This window comes from Aptenodytes forsteri, unplaced genomic scaffold, assembly GCF_000699145.1.
Source record: "Aptenodytes forsteri isolate BGI_AS27 unplaced genomic scaffold, ASM69914v1 Scaffold8, whole genome shotgun sequence".
NCBI lineage: Eukaryota > Metazoa > Chordata > Aves > Sphenisciformes > Spheniscidae > Aptenodytes > Aptenodytes forsteri.
The window spans coordinates 664,347-688,158 of record NW_008796218.1 but is presented as its reverse complement, the minus strand read 5'-3'; positions in this window follow the sequence as shown (position 1 = coordinate 688,158).

The following is a 23,812-nucleotide window of genomic DNA, read 5'->3' as shown; positions in this document are numbered from 1 at the left end:
CGCGCGGCCGCGGGGGGGGGCCCCGGCCGCCCCTTCCCTGCATCCCGGTGCACTAAGCATGCTCCCCCATGTTTCTCTGGCTAAGTAGCCTAAAAATGCTGCACTGGAGCAGCCCTATACATATATAAATATATATTATATATAATATAAAGAAAAAAAACCCGAAAACACACACAAAGGAAAAGGTAAATGGTTTTACTGCAATTTTTATTGAGACGTAAATAATATTTCAATTTTTTTGTTTTGTTTTTAATTTATTGAAGCTGTTCATTCTGGCAATGATTTGCAGACAATGTGGGGCGGTACTTTCAGCTCTATTTTTACTGTGTATGGTATTTAAATCTGAAATACGAGTTTCTAAGCAATATCTGAGGCCTGTGGCTCCTTCTATAGCTCATGTCAATGACAAAAGATTTTCCCCCTTTCCCTCTGGGCACAGCAACAAGGGGACAGGAGACTCTTCTGGGCACTTTTTCTAGAAATGAACAAGCGAACGAGCAAACCATAAAACCTTCTTACAACACAAACTGAGCCAGAAAACTCTCTTCTGGAAGCTGCTGCCGCTTCTTCACCCCTTGGTCTCTGTTTGCTTCCCCTCATCCCCATCCCAGCCATCACCCCCATCCCGGCCATCATTCCATCCCAGCCATTGTCCCCACTCCGGCCGTGCCCCCCTCCCCTCCCCTAGGCTGCCCATCCTTGCTGGAGGGGGCGAGGAGGGAGTCACCTGAAGCAGAGGGAAGGGTGCCGGATGTCACCTCCAGCTACGTGGGGAAGGCATTGGAGGCTGCCGCAGTGGAGGCAGGGAGAGGAGGCTGGCGGTAGTTGGGATTTCTTGTCAGGAGGTGTCTTGCCTGCCTGTCCCAGCCCCTCTGCTCCCTCTGGCCTCAGCCACCTTGCTTGGGAGGTATGGGCACCATTTTCCTTTTGAGGGCGGTGGTTTTTCAGGCTTCCCCCATCCTTTGCTTCACATCCAAGAAACTCACGGGGAGCGTGTTTGCAGGTGCTAGGACTCACCTGGCCCTGTTCCCCTCCGGGCTGGCTCCCCTCCTTCCAGCAGGTGATAAGCTGGCCGGACACGAAGCTCTGCAAGCACATGGGGGGCACAACCAACTCATTTTCAGAGGCGTTTGGCTGCTTCCCCCCGTCCCAGTGGGGAGCCAAGCTCTTGCCCCCAAACCCTAACATCAGGCTTGCTGAGAAGCTGCTTTCTGGAGCTGTAGGCACTGAACTGCCTCTGCTGCAAAGCACATCTCTCCCTGCGGCTGTCTTTGCTTTCTCCCTTGTCTTGCGCTAGTTTGCAAAGCTAATACCTCAGGGGTCTCTGTTTGTGCATGTCTGTGTCCTGTGTCATCCTTGGAGTGGTGTTTTTTTCTTTTCTGGGTCCACACGGTTTCTCTCCCTTTCCCTTGGTCCTCCTCTTGTCATTCGTTTCTATCTTTAAATCAAACTACACGTGACAAAACCAAATGATCTCAGGTTTAAAACTGAACACAAAGTAGAGGCGTGAGGAGCTGCAGTCGTGCGAGGCGGGGCTGCTCGCTTCAGCTGGTTGCTTCCCCAACCACCTCTGTGTCTGCAGTCAAGGCGAGTGTCCCCAGAGGCTCCTCGCTCTCTTCAGGCTGGCTTTAGTTATTCTGGTTTTCCATGGGGCCATTTGGTGAGATGCTGGGGACCCCCGTGTGCTCCTGCCTAGTTCCCCAAGGTGTGGCGGGGAGGGACGAGGGTGGCTGGAGAGCCAGGGACCACCTGCCTCTCTCCCCACATCGCTTTTGATGAGGGCGAGAGATCTCGTAGTCATCCCTTGAAAGCCCACTGCCACCCATTATTGCCTCCAGCAACCACCTCAAACCATCTCAGTGTTGCCAACCTGAACATTTCTCTCTTCTGGCCGTGAAAGGACAATGACACTATTTTCTAAGCTCCCTTTTTAGATTGCAATAAGCATTTGGGTCCATCCCATGAGCCAGGCAGCTATTCAGGTGCTGCACTCGCAGCAGGGTCTCCTAAGTAGGCATTGATGTCAAGTCCAAGGAGGGAGGGGAAAAGGCTTTGTCCTCCCACCGGTAAGGCCCCCAAGCCCAGGGTCAGTGTCGCCTGCCTCCTGCCCAAGCAGCACTGCTGGTCCCCCTTCCTCTCCTGCTGCCCTCGGCAGTGGCATCTCTTCCCAAGTATGCCAGGGGTCATTGCCTGCTGATCTCTGCTCCGTATCGCTCAGTTCCTGCCCATCCCGTAGTCCTCCAGGGCTGGTGCCAGCACGGATCAACTGAGCTCAGGTCAGGCAAGTTGCTGGCAGGAGCTGGTTAGGTGTAGCTTTGGGCAATGGAAAAGGGGCTAGATGACTTCCCAAGGGGTTTAATAAAAAGAGGACAACAGGTCGGCACAGCCAGGTGAGGAAATGAGACAAGGCACTAGCGAGCTCTCATGTAACTCATCCCGTTAGCTGACACGGTGCATTATGAGCGCAAAAAAGCAGCTGGAGTAAGTCAGGAAGGATTGGGCATGTGTTGTAAATGAGACTCTGAATGCCTGCAAAGAGGCACATACGTGGTTTGCTTTTTGTCATCTCCACTATGCCATCCCCTGGATGCTCCTCAGCCATGTTTGAGGCTTTAAGCACTATGGACTCCCCTCTCCTCTGAAACCAGAGCAAAGAGAAGTAGATTTTAAGATTCGTAGATCATAACTGCTAACAGACATCCCCAACAACGACCCACCTCTGCAGCCTTATTTTGATGTACTTTGCGTTCATCCTTCCCCTTTATGTTGGGCATGTGCACTAGAAGCCCTCTCGTGCAATATTTTAAGGCTACATCCAGAAATATGCCTTGATGGAGCAGCCCTGCCTGAGTGTCTCCTGCTAGTGCTGACCCAAAGCCATCAGGGTCACTGAGTTGGCTTGCAATTAACTTAAATGATTTTTTAAAATCAGACTCTGTCAAATAGGCCACTTTGTTCGTGAATCAGAGAGCTGTGAGTTATCACGAGGATGGATGTGCCGGCTGGTAGCCCTCACCACCATCTGTCAGCCAAGTCTTTTTATGGGCTCTCACAGCCAGATGACCCAAACCAAAGCCTCACTGGAACCAAAAATTGTCTTTCCATACCGATCTGATGAGGGTGCATTTACTCGTAGGGACACACAGTGGCAGAAGTGTGAGCAGAGGAGAGGAAAGGTCTCTCCTTTCAAGGGAGGAACCAACAAAGCCGTTGAGTGCCCGACAGTCGTGGCAGCAGCAATGGCTGAGCTCCCCACCACATGAAGGACAGAGCAAATCACAGCTTTCCTTCAGGCTAGAAGAACATTTTGCCCTTCCCTCCAGCCCCTGCCTGTCCCCAGGGCTGAGCTTCCCAGCCACCTCCTTCCCGGCCACCTTTCGGGGGGCTGAGCGAAGCCAGAAGGAGGGCAGCAATCAGGTCGGCAACACTGAGCCAGAGGCTTGGGTCGGAGCAGGCTCGTCCCCAGCCTCAGCAGCAGTGTCTCCAGCCCCTGCTGCCTTCCCGGCCCTTCTCTTTGTCTGCTTGTTTCTTTGGACATCCATCCCCATTACATCTGCCCCTTAGGAGACGATGCCCCCTAGAACCCCCTCCTGTTGTCCCCTTCCCCCTCCCATCCTTAATACTAATGATAATAAGCTATCAGTGTTGTCATTGCAATCTATGAATGATAGATTTGAGTATTTATTATTATTATTATTATTATTACAATTATTATGGTTATGATTCTGTACTTCTTTGCTTCTTACTCTTTGTATGTTGCTCTTTGTTTCTCTGTTGTGAATAAACGCAAGGCCCCATCACACCTTCTCTCTGCTCCCCGCAGCCTGGCTGTGGCTGCACTCAGCACAGCTCCCAGCTGTCCCAAGCCCCAGGAGGCAAACCCAGCCCAGCAAACCCTTGCCAGAGGAGCTGAAGGGTGGTGCTTCCTAAGGGTATAAAGACACCCAAAGCCAGGGCAGATCCATTCTCTTAACTCTTCCCTTCCCTTCCTACGGCTCCTCTCCCTGGTACAGGTGCCTGCTCATGTTTGCAAGAGGCAGGAACTCACTGGCACCAAGAATAGAGGATTAAATGGCAAAAGCTTAAAGCTTTTGTAACAGCTTTAAGGAGCATTGCCCAGGCATCCAACTCATGGAGTCAGCTCCCTCCAGGTTGTGGTCCTCTCACCTTCTTCTGCTGGCTGCGCCTACAGGCTGCATTGTCACCTGCAGGGGCTTCTTGCTCTGCCATCGCAGCTGGTTTGCAAAGCTTACCCCGCTCAGCTGAGCCCGTGCACTGGTGCCCCGTTTTAGCCACATGCCCTGGACTTTCTTGGCTTGAGTGTCCTCCTTGTGCCAGTGAGCTCCCCCTGCCTGGGGACAGCACAGCCTGGGGAGGACACGTGGCCAGTGTTAGAGCAAGCTCAGTGGCAGAGCAACAAGGAGAGATGTGAGCAGCCTCCAGTACCTGGAGGGATTCAGAAAGGGGCTAGGAATGGCTCCTGACATGGGACTGGATACAGCCTTTATCCAACACATAAATCGGGGTGTCGTAAGCGGAGAGAGTCCAGTGCTTGTTTTTCGCACCCATCGCCTGGGCTCCTTGTACAACCTGGAGGTTTCCAGTTGGCTATAAGGTGAAGGAGGAGACATTAGGGGAAGGGAAGAGGAACCCTGTCTGCACCGTGGTACGAAACACTCTCCGTACTGCGCCAGCCCCATGAAGAGTCATTTTAATTTGCGGGGTTTAACACCGCCCTTCTCCAAGTGGCCTGGGCACGGTCTCTTGTCTCTGTCGTGACTTTGCTTCACCGTGGATTGGGGTCCTTCTCATCATGCTGTGCTGAACTCATTTCCAAGGTTGCTCTGAGACTGCACCGGAGAGCAGAGCTCAAGTCTCGCCCCTTTCTCGGGGGACCCTGGCAGACCCCCGTTGGGGTCCCAGTCCAGCATCACCCTTCCTACCTCACCTGCCTTTGGGGCAGCCGTGGATGGGGAGGGAACAGGCAGGTCCCAACCGCGCTGGGGCTGAGCCTCCTCAGCTCCCGCCCCCATCCCTGCAAGATCAGGCCCTTCCTCAGCAAGCACAACACGAGGAGGGGGTCTGCGCCCACCCTGGTATACCTGGGGACTCCCGAGCAGGGAAGAGAGGCTCTGGACACCAGCCCCACCACACTCCCTTCCTCGCTGCCTGTTTGGCCAGCGCCGGCGTCGGACCCGGGGAGACACCCTGCCCCTGCCTCGTCTTTATTTATTTATTACCGGAGGCTGTAAACGGCAGTGCTTTTCTACCCTCTACTTTCTTTTCCTTTCTTTTGTATTTTGGAACAACGTGTTGTAATAAATACCCGAATAGGTGTTTTAACAGCTGGTGTCAGCCTTGGTTTTTGAGGGCCAGACCTTCTCAGGGTGGGACTGGAGGGTCCTTTTTGGGGATTTGGGGAGGGCGATGGATCTTCGGCTGCATCGATGGGGGCCAGAGCCAGTGGAGAGCTGGACACACAGCCATACTTGGACACACAGCCAGACCCATGTCTATGTATAGTGCCCTGCGGCTGGAAGCTACAGCTGGACTAATTCAAAGCAGAAATAAGACTCATGGCTGAGGGAGTAGGGGGATAAAAATTAATTGGGGCATTCATGGGCCCACGGACTGCAAACAACCACTCTAGGGGTTTCGGATGGTCTGGTGTGTGGTTCGCGGCTCTGAAGCTATAGGTAGGCACCTGAGCAGCCCCTTTCTAATGGAAAGGACTGGCCAGGTCCTGCTCCCCCCTACAAGTGTAGGGGATGGTACAGATTGCTGAGCTAAAGAGCACAAAGGCATGGAGTGTTTGCATTTAAATACATTCTGATGATGATGATGATGATGATTATTATTATTATTATTATTATTATTATTACTTTTTTTTTGCCTCCCAGCTATGCTCTGCTCCCACCTTCCTCCTGGCGTGGCAGCAGTGTGTAGCCGCACGCTCGCTGCGCACTACAGCTAAACCCTATAAACATCCGCTGGTCCCTCCATGGCCGACTGAGCTGTCACCTCTTTCCCACAGCAGCAGTTGTGCTGTGCACGGGGGGCAGCTGGCAGGCGCCAACCAGCAGCCCCTTTCAGCTGGGCTGTGCTCAAGCAGAGGCTAGTGGAAGCATTCCCCCGCTCCCCCCTGCAGCAGGTTTGCTTTGGAGGAAGGAGAAGGCATGAGCAGGCTCCCTGCAGCTCTGGCTCCAGAAAGCCGCAGCGCTTATTGACTTAAATGCAGAAGGGACATTCATCCCCACAGCTGTTTTCCTCAGGCCGGGCTAAATCCTCTGGTCTTTTATAAATCCACTCCTCTCATCCAGCTGCAATTGCTGAGTCTTTTGTAAAGCCTCTTGAAACTACTGCCATCATCTGCTGCTGGGGTAGAAATTGCACTGCCCGGTGTGAAGCTTCGGCCTCCTGCTCGGCTGACCCCACTAGCGACTTCAGAGGGGCTGCTTGCATGCCCTCCTCCCTCAACCACTCATTGCCATGCGTGACATGGAAAGGGAAAATTATTTAATACAGAAACGTGAGCATTGCTCCCATGTCCCTCCCCATTTACCTGCTCCTGGCTTCATTCTTCCAAACCCGCTGCCCTGGAGATGACACTGCAGCGGAGTCCCCAGGGCTGACATCTCATGTCACTGCTCCTGCGGGCACAGCTAAATCCCCTCATGTTTTAGAGATAAATTCCCTCTGGGCCAGGGGACCGCTGGGCCATTGGGTCACCAGCAGCAGCGCCCATGAGGGAGGGGACCCAGGTGATGCTGTGGGGTGTCTGCTCTTAGCTGGGGATACAAGTATGCAGAAGCACTGTCCCCTGGCAGAGGCACCCATAGGTGTGCACCCAGCACAGCTTCCTCCCCCTGCCCTGGTGCTGAGGCTGCCTCTCCTCTCGCTCCTCGTGGTTTGCATGGCAGAAACCATTAGTGCAATGAGAAACCCAGGAACGTCCTTTTTCCAGCTCTCGGGCTTTTATTGACTCAGAATGGCTGCCAAGCCTATAAATAAATGTTCCTTGAGCTAAATATAGCAGCCACTGAAATAGGCTGCCGGCTATTTATTTAGCTTGTGGCCTCTTTGAAAGCTTGCCAGTCTGTACTGCCTCTACCTTCACGCCATCCCACCCCGGGCCGCGGCCACCCACCACGGGGGCACGGCTGAGTCAGCGCGGGGAGAAGGGGTCACAAAAAGTCAGCCCTGTCTCTGCAGTGCTGGAGAGCCAGGGTGGCAGGGTCTGATAGCTGGAGGAGCTGCAGCCCCCTGTACCCCTGCCCAGAGAGCTGGGGGGTCACTGGGAGGGACATTTGCTGGAGCGGTCAGGCAGGGGCTGAGCCAGCCACAAGCCAGTTTCCTCTCCTGGGAGGACTCGGGGCCTTTTTCCAGCACTGGAGCCTGGAAAAGAGAATTTATCCTCTCCCACAGGCTTTCCAGCATTAGGTGATGTGCATTGCTTTTCCACACTTCACAGGAGTGTAAATACTCGTGGTGCACAGAGATGCTGTGTGTCAGGACCCTGAGGGCACCCAGGGGCATGAATTGACCCCCATCCATGCACCCCTGCTCGAGTCAGGACACACAAACCTGTGCCCCAAGCCATGCCATGGCTGTGACCTGGTCTCCGGCCCTGACTGCCGGGTGGACCTCAGGCAATGCTGCAGCCATGTCCCCTGCTGCTCCTGGTGGGACCCCCTGGCTCAACCCCTCTTCATTGCATGTCTGGCAGATGCCATTTGCCACGTCGGTGAGATGAGCCTTTATTAGGGCACCGCACTCTGAGACCCTCTGTGGGATGCATGTTCCTCCAGAGCCCTGTTGGTTGTGCATCGGTGCAAGAAGAGATGGGCTTCATCCCTCCAACACCGATGGAAAGTGAGGTGAGGACTGCTCTTGTGCTGCAGACACTGCCCTACACCCTGAGCCTAACAGAAATAGGATGCTGCTTACCTTGGGCTGTGACGACTTCGTTGCAGCTCCATGCCAGTGAGGGAAAAACCCCGTCACTCCCTGGAAAGCCACATTCGCTCCTGGAGCAATCCAAGACATTAATAACACTTAGCACTTACAGGGAGTTTTGCTAAACATGAGCTAATCCTTACAGCACCCATGGGAAGGAGAAAAGTAATTATTGTTATTGGGCTTGATTTTTCTTTTCCCATGTACCCCTGCAGATAGGGATCAGCTCTACCAAATCCAGAGAGCTGTGGAAGTCAGAGGAGAATCCCACTCACTCCAGCTTGTACAACTAGGAAACCTGGAGCAAAGATGACGGGTTATTTGCCAAAGGCCACCCAGGAAGGCACAGTTGAAGCTGAACTAGTGCGTGCGGGAAATCCTGGCCCCCAGTCCTGCTCCTACACCACCAGGCTCTAAGTCCCCAGTTGATAGGGCAATTCTGGTCCCCTTGCGGGTCCTCATCTGTGGGATGCCAGAGGGATGCAGATGCTTTGTATCGCTGCTTACATTCCTCTCCACAATGTCACTTCACAAGATGGTGAGATACCCTGCTCTCAGTGGCAGTAGATGCAGACAAGGATTGTGAGTATATTGGTTTGGAGTACTACTGTGGTGAGTCCCAAAATTCCCACCCATGACCCCCCTTCTGGAATCACAGCCCCGGACCTGCCGCCACATGTGGTTGACCCCACCAGCCCCCAGCCTTTGGGCGAGCAGCCCCCGTCACTGTGGTCAGTGCAGTGCTGGCAGCACAGGGGGAAAGGAGCCAATGGGCCAGTCCTTGGACTTGTCCCAGCCACGCGGTGTTGGAGCGAGACTGGCTTAGAGAGCTGAGATGCTGCTGGGGTCCCTCCTGAGGCGCATGGTCCCTCTTGGGGCACAGAGGGGCTGGGTTGGGATGCCCTGGCTGAGAGCAGAGATGAAAATGCAGGTCAACTGCCTGCCCACGTCTTTTGCAGGGAGAAAGGGCAGTTTTAGGGGGTTCCCTAAAACCAGCAATGCTCCCTGGCCACACTCTTCAGCTGAAACCCGTGCACTTAGTTTCTGAGCGGAAATACCGTCTGTCAGCAGTACGCAGATGATGTCATTTAGTTTTCCAGGCTTCTGGGCTGAGCCAGCAGCTCAAGCCAGTATGACTGGAGATGCTTTATTTAGAAGGAGACCAAGTACAACTGAGCCCAGGCCTTCGCAGTACCCCTCTGCCACCTCCCTTCCCTGCTGATGCAACCCTGGCTGCAGCAGGGACATCAGGCTGCCTCGGAGGAGGTTGCTCTTGGGAAGCTCAAAGTGGGACCCTGCGGGGCGAGTGGGAAGGGGGGGATGCTTCAGGGGGCAGGTGAGGGCGATGCTTGGTCTCTGCTGCCTGCTGTCCCTGGGACTGGGGAGCCTCCAGGTCCCTCCGGCGATGCGCATGGCCAAGGAGCACCCGTCTCCCCAGGTGCCTTTTCCCTCCCTCCAGCTCCCTGAGAAACTTGGCCTGAGCTCCCCGGTGCAGCAGCAGCCAGCCTCCTCATCCTCACACTTGCCATCTCCAGGCTGGGTTACTGCAACTGAGCCTCAGGCTGGCTCTGGGGGCTTTTTAGTTGGAAAGCAAATGTTTTCCCCTACTGACACCCCTTAACCTGCCTCCTCTCCCTCGGCAGCATCTCCTGACGGGCAAGCGGCTAAGAATAGCCCTGCTGCTGGCTCCAGGCTGGTGCTGTTTGCTCAGTGACTCAGAGCTGGCCTGGCCGGGCAGGCACTTACTCAAAGGGCCCCATTACTCATCCGTCTGCATTGCCCCAAGGATGGGGTTTGTGTCTCTTGCTTGCCTCTCCTTTAAAGATGCTTTATTTATTTCTTTTTAATAAAGCCACCATCCACAAAGAGAGGTAATTATCCTGCTGTGGATTTACCACTAAATATGTGTGCCCCGACCCAAAATGCTGCAACTCCCATCAATCACGCTGGCAGCCCCTTGGTATTGCTCCTGCTCACTGCCCTGCCAGGAGGAAGCTGTGTGGGCAGGAGCAGGCAAGAGAAAATGACTCCCAAAATCACATTTCATGGCACCAGGGTAAGCATGCAAACAAAAATCCTCTCCTCCAGAAACCATCCATGTTGAATGCCAGCGTGGATCTGGCTGTGCCCAAATCCAGCTGGCCTCTCAGATGCCCAGATGACCTGGCTGCTCCCATCTCACCCACAGCCCACACTAATTGCAGCCCTCCTTCCTCTCCGCAGTGTCTCATTGCCCAGTGGATGCTGCGGTGTCTGCAAAACACCTTGGTGAATTAAAACAGGCCTCCATGTTAAAAAGTGGTTCCATTTCCAAACAACAAAAAGGCACCATCTTCCCCATCTGGTTTGCTCTCCTGAGGCACTCTCTGAGTCACAGCTAGTCATGCTGGGAACAGAGCTGCATCCTGATGGGTGCGCATCTGTGTCTGCAAGTCACTGCCGTGCCAGCACTGCCGCTGCCAAGGGAGGACATGGCTCCTCTGCCTGCCCTGCCACCACGGGCACAGTCACTTGGGATGCAGCAAGCATGGCGCTGGCAGCAGAGCTGGAGGAGGTGCATTGGGATGGCGTTTTCTTCTCCTGCTGCTGCTTCAGCCCGTAGTCCCCCTCTTTTGCTGTTCTTCAGGCTCCTCCAGCTCTTCCAACACTGCTGCTTCACAGCATCACTCTTCAACCCTCCTGTCATCAGGGGGCCCATTACTCCAGCCCAGGATGCTTCATGAAGCCTTGGCAGCACCAAGAGGGCTTACCTGAGAGCAGACACAGCCCCCATGCAGGGGCACACCTGGGGTACCCCAAGCCAGGTCTGGTTTGTGTCTTGCAGAGACGCACGTAGGGTGCAAATAGATCCACCCTGCATGGAAGCAGGCAGCTGGTCTGGATTTGGGCTATGGCTGTGGCACTTCTCCTCACCACCCTGCCCTGGGCCTCTAAATAACAGATGCTAAGGGCCTGATCCTGCACCACTAATGTGGGAGGAGCCTTTCCATCCATCCAGGATGAGCAGGCTCCCAGTGTCTCTCCACAAAGCCCTGCACAGGAAAGCCGGGGGCTCACACCTTGGAGGAGATGGTGTCGCCAGCTCCACAGCACTGAGCTCAGCCAAGGCCGATGGCAGCCAGGGACACAGGCCAGAGGGAAGTGGGAGCCTGGACATCCACCTGCAGACTGGAAATGAAGCCCCTGCATGCCCTGGTAAACACATATTTGTGTGCTCTCTCCACCCCAGTGACGTCCCCTCAATGTGAACCCGTGGGGCCATCTGGCTGGGCATGATGCCATAGGAGAGCAGGACCAACCTGCCAGGCTTTCTCCCATCTCGCAGACCCCACTGCCACCCCACGGCATCCATCACACTGCCAAGGGCTGCCAAGCAGCTGGTGGCAACCCCAGGAACTGCGGGCACAGCAAAGCCAGGCTGTGCCGGAGGAAGCAATGGGGCATTGGTGGCTCAAACCAGAGCTTTGTGGGACACCTTTCCCTGGTACCTGCTTCAAAGCCCGGCTCTGAGCAGGGCTGGAGGGAAGTCCTTGAGCTGTGTCTTGAGCAAAAGCCGTGCTCTGGCCCTGCAGCGCCCCGCAGCCCTGGCAGCACCCAGCCTGCAGCAAGGCATGCGAGCAACCTCTAGTGGCAGCTCCCGACGGCTTGGGAGCTCTAAACCACCAAAATTTTGTCTGTGCAACACTAGGCAATGGGAAAGGAAGTTTGCCCTCATTTCATGTCCTTCGGGAGCACTCGGAGCAATGCTTGGTGCCAGAGGAACCCCATTTTGCAAGCGTGCTGAAGCACTGCTGCAGGCATTTGGGAGGAGGAGGAGGAGGAGGAGGAGGAGGAGGGAGGAGGAATGAAGGCCAATGGCTGCTCACACGCCTTGTCGGATAGATGCAGGACAGAAGTCCGGAGGGCAAAGCTGTCTGCAAGGTGATAGCCCATGGTGGGACAGGAGCCCCTGGCCTGGCTCCGGCTCCACCAAGCTGTGTGACATGACGAAGGGCAGATGCCCACCTCTGTGCTTCAGCTTTGAAATCTTTTGCACCCTACAGGTGCAAATTACTGCATAAGAGCAAGGCCATACTGGCTCAGTGTCTCTGCAAGCAACCTGCCCTCCTGCAGCCCAGCTGGGAGGGACATGTCAGCTCTGGTATCCACGGTGTCCAGCTCCCATCTTATCTCCAGCACAGCAGCCATGTATGGTACCGACGAAGGGAAGGGCTCCATGTGCTCCTAAGAGCCACATCTGTCCTGTTTCATTCACTTGAACTATGTGGTTCAAGTCTTTCACACCTTTAAAGCCACTGGGGGCCTGGGTTTGGGTTGGGGCATTGGCAAACTCGAGGCACAAGTGTTGGGCTGCTAACAGGTGACTGTACAAGATGCTACAGTCCTCTCCACTTCTAGAAGACCCTGCTCTGCACCCCAAAACTCCCTTAGTGGCATCTGAGCCTGTCCCCTTCATCAGCACGAGAGGTCAGTGACAGGTCCCCACTGCCTTCCAGATTGTGTGTCCCATCTGTGACTCATGTGTGCGGTCCCCAACACTGGGAGCTGAGAGAAGCTCAGCAGTGATCCTCGCTGGCTCAGCCCATCATTTCAGGGCGTGCAGGAATGCTGCTTCCTTCAGCCTGGCTTCAAGGCTTGGCTTCAGCTTTGCCCCGGCATCCCCTGGGCACAGCACAGTGACGAAGCGTCTGCATTCAGGCCGTGGGAGCCTCCTCACAGCCACTGCTCAGCAGACTTGGTGGTGCCCCGAGCAAGGGCCAGACTGCCTCGTCTCCAGCCAGGGAGCATTAACCTTCCCTCACCAGAGACATTCCTCAGACCTTGCTGATGCCACGCAAAAGTACATCATAAAGTCAAAGCACTCTCAGGGCTGCCTCTCCCTGCCCTGCTTTCCCCATTAATTGCTGCACAGGCCATCCATTAGGGACAATGGCCAGGACATGCAGGAGATGCTCCCCGCAAGCACCTGGCACGTCTGCCTCTCACTCACTACAAACCTCTGGGACAGACTGTTGCAGATGACCAGGATATTTTGTTCATGCATTTCTCCCCTGAGAAAATGCCCAGGTACCTGGGACTTTGGGCTGCTTACCCCTGCTGCAGGGTGAGCCCAGAAAGCTGTGGGTTGAGCCATGGGCACCACACTGAGAGCGGGGCACAGAGTGTACAGACAAGTCAGAGATGGAAGAAGAGCAATTTCAATCAGGGTGAAGGCACTGGCTGATTAAGCGGTGCCCGTGGGGACTGTAGGTGAGGCCGTAATGTTACTGGGCCAGCACAGTGGGATGCATTTGGATAACTCTGAACTTTCTGCCCTCCCCTCTCCCCCCTTGGCCCCATAATTAGTCCTCTGGGTCATGCAGGGTTCCTGAAATGCTTTCAGCTCTGATGAGTTTGCTTAGTTGTGGGAACCTGAGAAAAAAAAGGAAAATTCAGTATTCCTCTGCAAATCCTATTTGCCATGCTCCCCCAGTTCCCCATGCTGCAGCACTGGGTGCAAGGCTCGCACAGGGGAGGCAAACCCCACCAGGCAAAGCAGGAGCAGGCAGCAAACAGCAATAGCTGAGGCTTAGGTGCCTCCTGCATCAGACCCTGATGGTAGCTGGTTTCACCTCAGTCCCACGAGCATGCCCCTTGCACCCCTCCAAAGCCAGGCAATCAATCAGGTGCCCAGCAGAGCAGCAGCGATACGGAGATCTCTTAGGAAGAGGAATAACCTCCTTGGGCAGGGGAATCATCCTTCTTTGGGGTATTTTTCTATCACAGTGGATTAAAGGGGACGCAGCCAGCAAGATAACCTGGATCACTGCAAGGAGTCATCTAGCTCAGATAACCTCTGTGGTTTTGCCAGCTCCACTGTGCATTTGATAGCACCCAGCCAAAGACCAAGCCTTGATTCCCCCCCTCAACAAAAAAACAGTCCATGCACAGAGAAGTAATGAACCAGGATCTTCCTGCTGCTTCCTGCACCAGGCAGCGCTGCCAACAGAGCTGCAGAGATGGTATCAAGCCTTTCTCCAACACGGACAGGCTGCCCTTGGCTCTCGCACCCACCAAAGCTATTAGCAATGAGCTCACCCCTCTATTATCGCTGATCAAGGGAGTCTGGAGGCTCTCAGAAGCACAGCTATCGATCCACACCTCTTACACGTCCCCCTCGGGGCTTTGGTTTCAGGAAACCTCTTTGCCTCTCCTATCCTTGTCTCTTCTCCGCAGCCTCCAGGAATGCTTTTCCGAGGGACCTTGGAACTGGGAGTTAAGGGAAAAGCAACCAGGACTGCAGTGAGAAGGACAGGGATTTAGCCTGGCCAGCACCACTTGTTTGCTTTGGCTGACTGTGTGCTTTATTCATCCTCTCTATCTTCCTCAGTGGAGAAAGGGGGAGGACTTTTTCCCCCAGGTTAAGGTTGCAGGTTAAGGGAGGGAAAGCCTGGTGCCTTGCATGGGAACCCACCCTACATGGTCTCTGCTTATCCGGGCATGGACTTTCTGAAGGGGCTGTGCCCACAGCAGTGTCCTTTCCTCCCTCTCCCATGCTTTCAAAGCTGTCAGCATTACTTGTGCCAACTGCTAAACAGGCGACTGCGTCTCTGTGCAAACTCACCCCAGCGGCACAAGCAGATAAGCCTGTTAGTCTGCCAGGGAGCACACAGTTATGGTCATGATCAACTCAGCAGCATCCTGCCACCCCGCCAAAGGACAATCCTGCACCCCTCGGGCCACTTCTCCCATCCATTCAGGTCCACCTTGCCCCTTGCCCAAGCAACCAGGTGGTAGGGTGAGGAACCATGCTGGGCAGCTGGGGCGTCAAAAAAGACTGGTGGAGCTACAGCCATAAACCACATCATCTGCTCTGGGCTCCTTTCCTAGGTATGAAGCAAACAACTTGCTGCCCAGCCCCTTATAAAATGGGCTCCCTCACTCCCCCCGCATCCCCAGGAAGACTTTCAGGTGCCTGGGTGTACTTCATAAATGACTAATGAGCCATCACAAACATTAGTGCTAGTGCCAGCTGCCAGAAGCAGACCGAGATCAAGCCCTCCCTTGCATCTATGAGCTCCACCCAGGAAGCAGACTTGCCTTTGACAACAGCCAGATTAAGAAACAGGCAGACAACCAACCACCCAGTGCCCTGACCAGGCAAGCTCTGAGGCTGGCAGCCCACAGGAAGGAGTGACCATCGGAAGAGGGAGGAAAACTCATGTCTTGCTACAGCCACCTTCACAGAGCTCCTCCAGAGAGGGGAATTGGTGGTGGCTGTGGTTTTCCCTGGAGGTGGGTTAGGGCTAACGGGGAGAAGTCTCTCATTTTGGGGTGGGTTTGTGGACAACAGAGCCTTGGAGCCTGTGGATGCCCTGAGGAAACTCAACACTCAGCCAGAGCCCCAGTGTGCCCAGCACAGGGGTTTTCATCTCTTCCTTTAAAAACCGCTCATGCAGCCCCGGTTTGCAGATGGAACCTTGGAGCAGAGGCCTCATCTCATGAAAGGACCAACAGGTTCACTTCTGTACCCCCATGAAGATAAACTCCAAGTTCGTTCAGCTGGTTTCATGTACACGAATGATGGTCCTATGGTAACAACTGGTGGCATTTGTTGTACGTGATGACTCAGTCATGGCACCATTGGATCCCCACACATCTGAAGAAATTGCCCAGGGCAAAGCTTTCTTACCCTTAACCTACCCTCCTGGATTTCACGTAGTAGCACATTACCATGCACAGAGGCCAGAATTTAGCTGACTCCTTGCACTTACTGCCCTTGTGGTTGTCAGAGTCAGAGGGGAAAGAGGACAGGTTGCATCCCATTGTTAACGCTGCAAAGTAGATATGGAATAAACCTGACCTTTGTTTATAGCGTTTGCTGGAGAAATCAACACTTCCTATACATAGAAAAAATCAATGAAATGCCACTTACCAAAAGAATCCCCATTGGTCTGAACCACCTGCATCAACAGAGCCTCACGTGGCCACCCATTCACCCCAAATCTTCTTCAGCAGCCCCAGCAGGAGCTCAGCTTTCCCTTCTCCAGGCTGTTTTGGTAGGGGTTTTTTTGTTTCTACCAGCACACCAGTTCTGGCACTGTGCACCCTGCCCTGAGCTGGTTTTGAGGAGCCTCAGCAGCACACTACATTTTTCCCAGTTGCACCCTGCAAGTTGGCTGTTGCTCACCTGCCTTTCCCATGTACCTGCTCCAGAGGTGCTCCAGGAGCCAAGTGAGGAAGGGGAGAGAGTTCCCACCACGCAGGTCAAACCAGCCCACCTCTCAACATTCCTGAACCCCTCCCAAAGGCTCCTTTTCTCTCCAGCAAGACCACTACCCCATCTGTGCCTAGCTAGAAACAGTATTACTGGTTGGGAATAGCTTTCACATGAACTTTCCCCCCTACTCCATCTCCAGGAGCAGCTTTTACTGCTTGCTTTTCTTATGGCCATCAGATGGTGCCATTGAGTCTCCTTGGGATGTGAAACCCCCAGGACAGCACACTGGCGTCTTGCTCCATCTCACAGGCAGGCAATAGAGCCTTATTGCCCAGTTCCAAGTACGGCAAAATAAAGAGATTTTTCTAGTATAGGTGTTGGAAAAGTGAAGCAAATGTGGGGTTTCTGCTGTTCCCAAATACGTTAACAAGCATCTGTGTCACTGTTTTTTTCTGGGTTTTTTTGCACAAGTCTTGCAAGACTGGCTATCTTCTTGCAGCTGGACTCCAGTGATATCAGTGTAGGAGCAAGTGATAGCAGCACAGGAGCACTTCAGCCTCAATTCACACCCCCCACCCCCCATAAAAAAAAGGTGTGTCCACTGCTGGAAAGATTTAGAGAAGATGAACTGAGTTCACGCATTAGGGCCAGAAATGAAAGAGAGCAGCAGCATGAGCGAAAGCTCCCTTTCCCTCCACGACAGCAATGTGGGACACAGGACTTGCCCTCCTCGGACAGTCCTAGAGAGCAGGCAGCCTGACGCTCAGGGGTGACCATGTCCCCTGCACATCGCCCTGCCTCTTCCCCCTTCTTTTTATTATAGAGTGCACTGTACAGAGAAGAGGCTTGTGCATCAAAGCACGCTGTTTGCTCATCACATTTGACATCTCCCCTCCAGATGTGGGGCCAGGACTTCCAGGGCTTTGGTATTAATAATTCTCTTTGTGTTTTTTTGCAATGACCAGAGCCTGGCACAGGCAGCCCTGCTGTCCAGCTGAGGCCTCTACCTGGCATTGCAAGTATGCATGAATAATAACTGATTAGTGCTTTTCCTGGGTTGGTTTTAGGTTTTAATTGTGCAAGATGAAAGAGGAGAAAAATGCTAGCAAGGTGAGGAAGGAGGGAGAGGAGAAATAATTACAATTGCATTTAGTCAGTGATAAGAATGGCTGCTGAGCTGGGCTGGGTGGTTTCCAAGCACGATGAGAGCCAGCTTCAATTTCATAGCATAATCTTTCCTGTGCCCTTAAAATAACTTCTCCCTGGCCCCAGGGTGTCACAGGAGCTGAAGAGCAATGTGTTCCCCTTCCACCACGCTGCTCGGTGCTCGGTTATGATCCGGGGGCTGTTACGAGAACAGTGGTGTCACACGTGTCACACCAAGGCACTGAGTCCCAGCCAAGAGGGCTGGAGCAGAAAGGAGGGGATGCTTTGCAGACCCAGACCTGTGGTCTCTCTGGGAGGTGGCAGGCTGCGGAGAGCTAGCTGTTTGAGCTCCTCCTTGGTGCCCGGTGAAAGAGCAGCTTCCCTGAACCGCTCAGCAGAGATGGGACCTCTTTATTGTCAGGGCTAATTGCTCATGTGAGATGTATTTACAGAAGCAACTGTTTGTGCAGAGTGTGGCAGACAAACAGACTCCTGTTCTGCCAGGCACCCTTTGTAATCGGTGGGGGCTGGGAACACTTCAATGCAGCCATCGGAGGCCTCATTTGTACTGCAGGCACCAACCCTGTGCTGGGCTGGACGGCCCCTGCGGGATGCTGAGCCCCTGTCCCGCTCCCCGATCTCAGCAGGAGTGGAGGCGCAGAGCGGCTGGCCAGATCCAGCTCACTGCTTGCTCTCACCCACGTTATGTGAGAAGGCTGAGGGCACACAGTTTGCTCAGAGCTGGGCACACAGGACCCGCAAAGCAAATCCTTGGGTGTGATCCTGGCACATGAGTCTCACAGTCATCCCTGTGGCTTGCAAATCCAGGGTTGCTTCCATTTGGGCATACGACTGCAGAGAGCAAACTCTGCCCTGCATGAGAAGCACCCTGTGCATGTGCAGGTGGGCTGCCCATCTCCTTGCTCTGCAGGAGACATGACACAGGCTCTGAGGTCACTTCAGAGGTTACGTGGTGAACTGCTTTACGTGTAGTTGTACCAGAGGGAAAGACATGCCAGAAAGTTGTTCTTTACCTTTGCAAATAATGTCAAGGACTGGTTAAAAGCATCCAGGACTCTGAAAAACAGACTTACAAGCTCTTTGCTGCCTGCTGGTTTTTTTCAAGGTGGAGGCCTAGAGAGAGTTTTGCCATCTGGGAGAGAGATGCAGCATTAGGGAAGTAATGCAAACAATTTCCGGCACTGTCTCCATCTTCCTGCAAAACCAGTGGGGATTGGCAAGCCCTGGCTTCCAGTTACGTGCAACACCTTTGCTTGCAGGTAGCCTGCAACCCAACCACACTGAGTGGACATCCCTCTCCAAACTTAAAAATATATGTCCTGTTTCTCACCCTGTGCCCCTTTCTCCACCCTGACACAGGCAGTAGGTTAAGATACACTCAGGGAAGACCTTATCAGTAAGGAAAAGCAGCACCAACTACAACAGAGCTGGTGTGTGTCTCCTGCTTCCCCTTTCCAACAGGCCGTTCAAATTGGCTAGTGTTGGTCAGGCAAAATGAGAGCGTGGGTTTTGTTATAGCCTGTCCACAATGACGCAGTATCGCCAGCACTGAGACAAAAGGAAACCCACACTCATCCAGCTTACAGAGCTCTCCAACACACGCAGGTCAGCCCAGGCATACTGACCCCATGGGTGGCCATCAGCGTTTCCTAAGCTTCCTAGCTGAAACTAAAACTCTCTTGGCAACTATTCAATTCACTTTGGCATAATTTTTGTATTCCCTGCTTGGAAGAACAGAGAAATCCACCTAATTTTGAGCACCCCTAAGCAATGAAGGTTTCTGAGCATTTACACATCGTCTCTCATAAGACTTTTGATGCAGAGGAAATGTTTCTTTCATTTTCCGGATGTGGAAGCTGAAGCGTGAGGCAGGCATTGCTCAGTAATACCTAATTAGTGGGGGGAAAAATAAAACCCAGTCACCACCAGTCTCATGCTTTAACATCCACTCGTAAGTTGTTGCTAAAAGCGGAAATGCCTAATACTTCTATTCTTCTGTGACTGGGAGAGAGAAACTGAACTTTGTTCAGAATCCCTGGAAATGCAGACCCCCAAGGACAGATTTTCCAGCCATCGTCCCTGAAGCTTCAGCCCTCTCTCAGACATCTGAATACAAGCCATATTTCCCAGCTAGTTCAGGACCCAAAATGCCTTTTTTTTTTTCCAATCTGGTCCTCAGCAGGATTGATTGTCTTGCTGCAAGACTGTATCTAAAATGACTTATTATTACTGGCAGCAATCAATATTTATAACCACTCACAGTGTTTATTTATAAAAAAATCAAATGTTCCAACCAAGAAGAGATGCTGTTATTAATATCCAGCATGATTAATAATCACATTCGGAGTTGTAGGCAGGCCCACGCTGTCAGACTCATGCACTTCACTTTTTCTAATGGCTCTGCAGGAATTTGAACCATAGTATGTTTCATGCACAGGGACAAAGACGTTTTGTCTCAGGGAAGGACTATGTGGATGTTTTTGACTTAAAGAGCCAGTGCCGCATTCAGAGATTCACAAATACACCATTTTGATCCCAAGCCCATCAGTCTGCCACGTCTTTCCAGTGAGGGTGTATCTCCTCCTGTTGCGGAAGACCCAGATCTGAGCAGCAGATTTGCAGCTTGCTGAAAAATGTTACACCCCCTCTGCGTCAGGGCAGCCATTCACCTGCACTGCTTCTCTGCCACCCACTGGAAATACCTCAGCCAGGCAAACAGGTTCACATCTCTCTGCCTGCTGAGGCTTCTCAGCTGCCCAGGGTAAGATGAGCTCCATGGGAAAGATGTTGCCTCAAATCAAGAAAAGGAAGACTCATACAGCCCTGAGCAATGCTTTCTTTCATCCTTCGCCCGTTCCTTCAGCGCTACCACAGCCGCTTAGGGAGAGAAGAGGTAACATACAAAGCTGTTATCAAGGTATCAGATATGAGGCCGCTCGACCCCACACCAAATATTAGGTGGTGAAGGAGGGACAGGTGTTTCTGATGCAATAAGCCAGTAAGGGAGCAAAGTTTACTCCCACTCCCTTAGCGCTTGGCCATGCAAGGCGATGTTTGCCCACCTGTGCATTGCACTTTTCCTGCTGCAGGAGGTAATGACAATAAAATCAGAGGCAGTAAAGGGACAGAGTTGCAGAGAGACCAGTGCCTTGATTACTTCCTCATAGCTGCTTGTCCTCTGCGGCACCGCTTTATTACCAGACCGGCAAAGCAAGCCGACTGAAAAGCCAATACGAAAATCAGCTATGTATGACAGACGTTGTCTGCGCTGCTATCAAACATCCTGTTTTGTACAAATCTGGTCATGAGAACCACGGGAGGGAAAAATAAGGAAAGAAGCCTTCAGGCTTGCTATTCCAAGGCAGCTCTCAGCCAGCGCTGAGCCAGTCTCGGTACTGCAGTATCTCTCTTCAGGGGTTATGGGACCTAGCAGAGCCCTCTGATAGACTGGGACAGCCCTCAGGTCCACGCTGTCTTGTACCTTGGCTTTTATACTGAGCTCTGCAGAGCTTTACATGACTGCCAAATCCTCATGTGAGAGGTTTGTCTGCCCCAGCTCCTGTGGTCTGGTCTGCATGGGATCCCCCCCAGCCTCCCATTAGTTCCCGAAAAGCTCTGAAGAACACCTGGGAACAAAGCCACCCTATGCCTGGAGGCCGGGAAGGGCAGGGCATGCACTTTTTCGGGGCCCTCTTGTGCCAGCCAGGCCAAGGGATACGGCTGGCAGAACAAGGAGGAGAGGAGCGAGTGAACGCAGTATTCCTTGCAATTCGCCACAGGCCAAAAGCCTTACAGTCCAGATCCCGCAAGCCCACGGGGCACACCGCAGCCTTTCTGCCCAGACTGTCCGGCAATAATCTTGCATTTTAAATCCTGTTAGACACAAGTAAGCTGCAGGACAGTAATCCAGGGAAGAGTCGGTGCAAAACCCTGCAACGTCAAGCATTATAAACCTCCCCGATCCTCTGCGCTTCCTACCACATCTGTATGCCAAGAACCGTCTCTTGTTAAGCACCTTATATTCATGTCCTACGGGGTCTGGGAAGCCTGTTGCCCTGAACAAGGAGCCCCCCTTCTTTATGCATGTGCATAGGGCTTAGCACAAAAGAGCCCCATGGCCTGCCAGGCTTGCTATTGTCAAACAAATAATCGCTGCGATGCATTTTTTAGAGGGTTTAGAAACAGAAGGGGAGTTGCAGGACAACCACTGGAGACTGCCTTTGGATTAGCACATCCTTTGCTCTTCAGAGCTGCTCATGGAGGGACCTAATTGAACAGGGATGAATGTGAAATCCTCAGGCTGCCAGAGGGACTTCTGAGGTTTCCAGTGGCTGAGGGGAGAAGGAAAAAAGCAGTAGGTGTAATGTCAATTTGACAATGGAAAAAAATTATAAAATAATCACCTTAGGTGAGATACAGATAAGTGCTTTGTGCCATTGGAAGGTACGATACAAGAGATTGATGAAATAGATGTTCGTTGTCTGAGTTTCTTTTGCACCAGTAATTCTCCTAGTGCCAGTTGCTGTATATTTTCCTTGATACAATCAGAAGGAAAACAGCTAATCTAACATGACAAAGTCATTGTATCAGAAGTCATCTCTGCTTTAAAACGTGTGTCATATGACTAAACACCCTACTCCTGGTACAATGCACCCCACAGTAAAATTGGATGGAGCTCATCCTCAAATACCCTGCCAAAAATACTCCTAACAAAGGGCAACAAGAAAACATAATTCAAATGAGGGACATCTGTTCTCAAATGTTTGCAGATAATGACTGGATCAAGTGTCTGCATAAAGGATAATTATTTTCTGCAGATGGTTTGATCTGGTATTTTAAACATTGTAAAAAATCCTCATCCCAGCCACTCAGTAAAGAATGCGGGGTTTTGCTGCAGGAGACCTCTTTCCTATCCTCTGCTACATTTTCTAAATGCAAAGATAACGAAAACGATAAACAATTAAAAGATAAAATGTAGGTGTTAAAGAAAAATATTCAGTTTGAACACAGACAACATACATTTTCAAGTTCTGGTGTTCCATTTCTTATATTACACTGCTGGATACCCAAATAATTCTCAGGGTGAAGTTTTGTTACAGGAGAATGGCAAAATAAAGCAGTTATGTGTCGTGCAAGGGGATCCCTGGCAGATTTCAGAGAAAAGGTCCGTTCCAAAAATGACAGCACAATATGGTTTTTAATACAAAATAATTCTACCACCTTTCCTCAAGACAGAAGGATGCAAAACAACCACGACCAAGACACGTTCTTATTAAATCACCCCCGTGACACCCCCTTGCAATGTATTACTAGCCCCAGGATAACGCTGCTCTGTTGAAACTGTCATTGGAGTCAGTGTGATGGCTGGAGACTGACTCATCCTCCCTGAACGAGCAAGGCCACAGGTGGGTGCCTGTGGGATGAGGGGCTCTGGGGACCCCCACACCTACAGCACCACAGGGCTGGGAGGGCCTTTCGTGCCCCCCAGCACGGCGGGGTGGAGGAAGCAGGGCAGGGGAGGAGGGTGATGGCTCAAACAGCCTCTGAAAGACGGTCCTTCCCTCAGAAAGCTGATGACTGCAGGGAGTCCAATGGAGTAACTGTCGCTCTCCCATAATACAAATAGTTTATAATTAATACATGTGCCCAAAGCATGAGATCACCCCTAGCTGGTCTGCCTCTGTAAACATCTCCACCTAAGCAGGTGCTGCTAATTGGGGGAAATTGGTGAAGAGGACATCTACCCTGTCTCAAACAGCATTTGCATGGAAAGGATTTATCCTCTTTAAAACAGTTAGGATCGTTTACATCTCAAAGAGGTGTGGTGTGAGCAGGTATTGTTCCTCTGTTTTTGTAGAAATAGTTGGTTGGTTATATTTGCAATTAGAGGAACTGAGAAAGGAAGGATTTTGAGTCAAAGAGGAGATTGTGGAGCACAAGGCGCAAACAGTAGCGGAAAGGACAAGGCAGGTGAGGGAGGCAGCCAGCCAGCCTGTGTCCCATGTCCAAGGCTCTGGGACTCTCTCAAGGGTGCCGGAAGGGGTAAGAGTTAACAGTAGTCTCTGTGCAGGAGCAGCTTGGGTCCAACACCTGGCAGCCCTGGGGTAGCTCCAGGCTTTCCTTACCCTCATGAATTAACACATTTTGTCTTGTGCGCAGGGTGGTGTAACCACCCCCGCGCTACCTCAGGGGCCCTGACGTGGAGCTCCTCTCAGGGAGCCCATGGCACAGCAAGAACTGAACTGCTGAGGCCCAGTCCCAGACATGAAATCCCCCCAGAGGGGGACGAGTAACGCTGGAGGGCCCTGGCCCGGGGACCAACAGCCCCCAACCAGGAGGAAGCCCCTTGAGGGGCCCCGCTCCCCTCAGCCCCTGAGGAACCCAGGCGTGCCAGGGCCGCTCAGGCCTTGAGAGCCTTAACGGCCGCGCCCGAACTACATTTCCCAGCGTGCCCCGGGCGGCAGTGGGGGGAGGGGGGAAGGCGGGCGG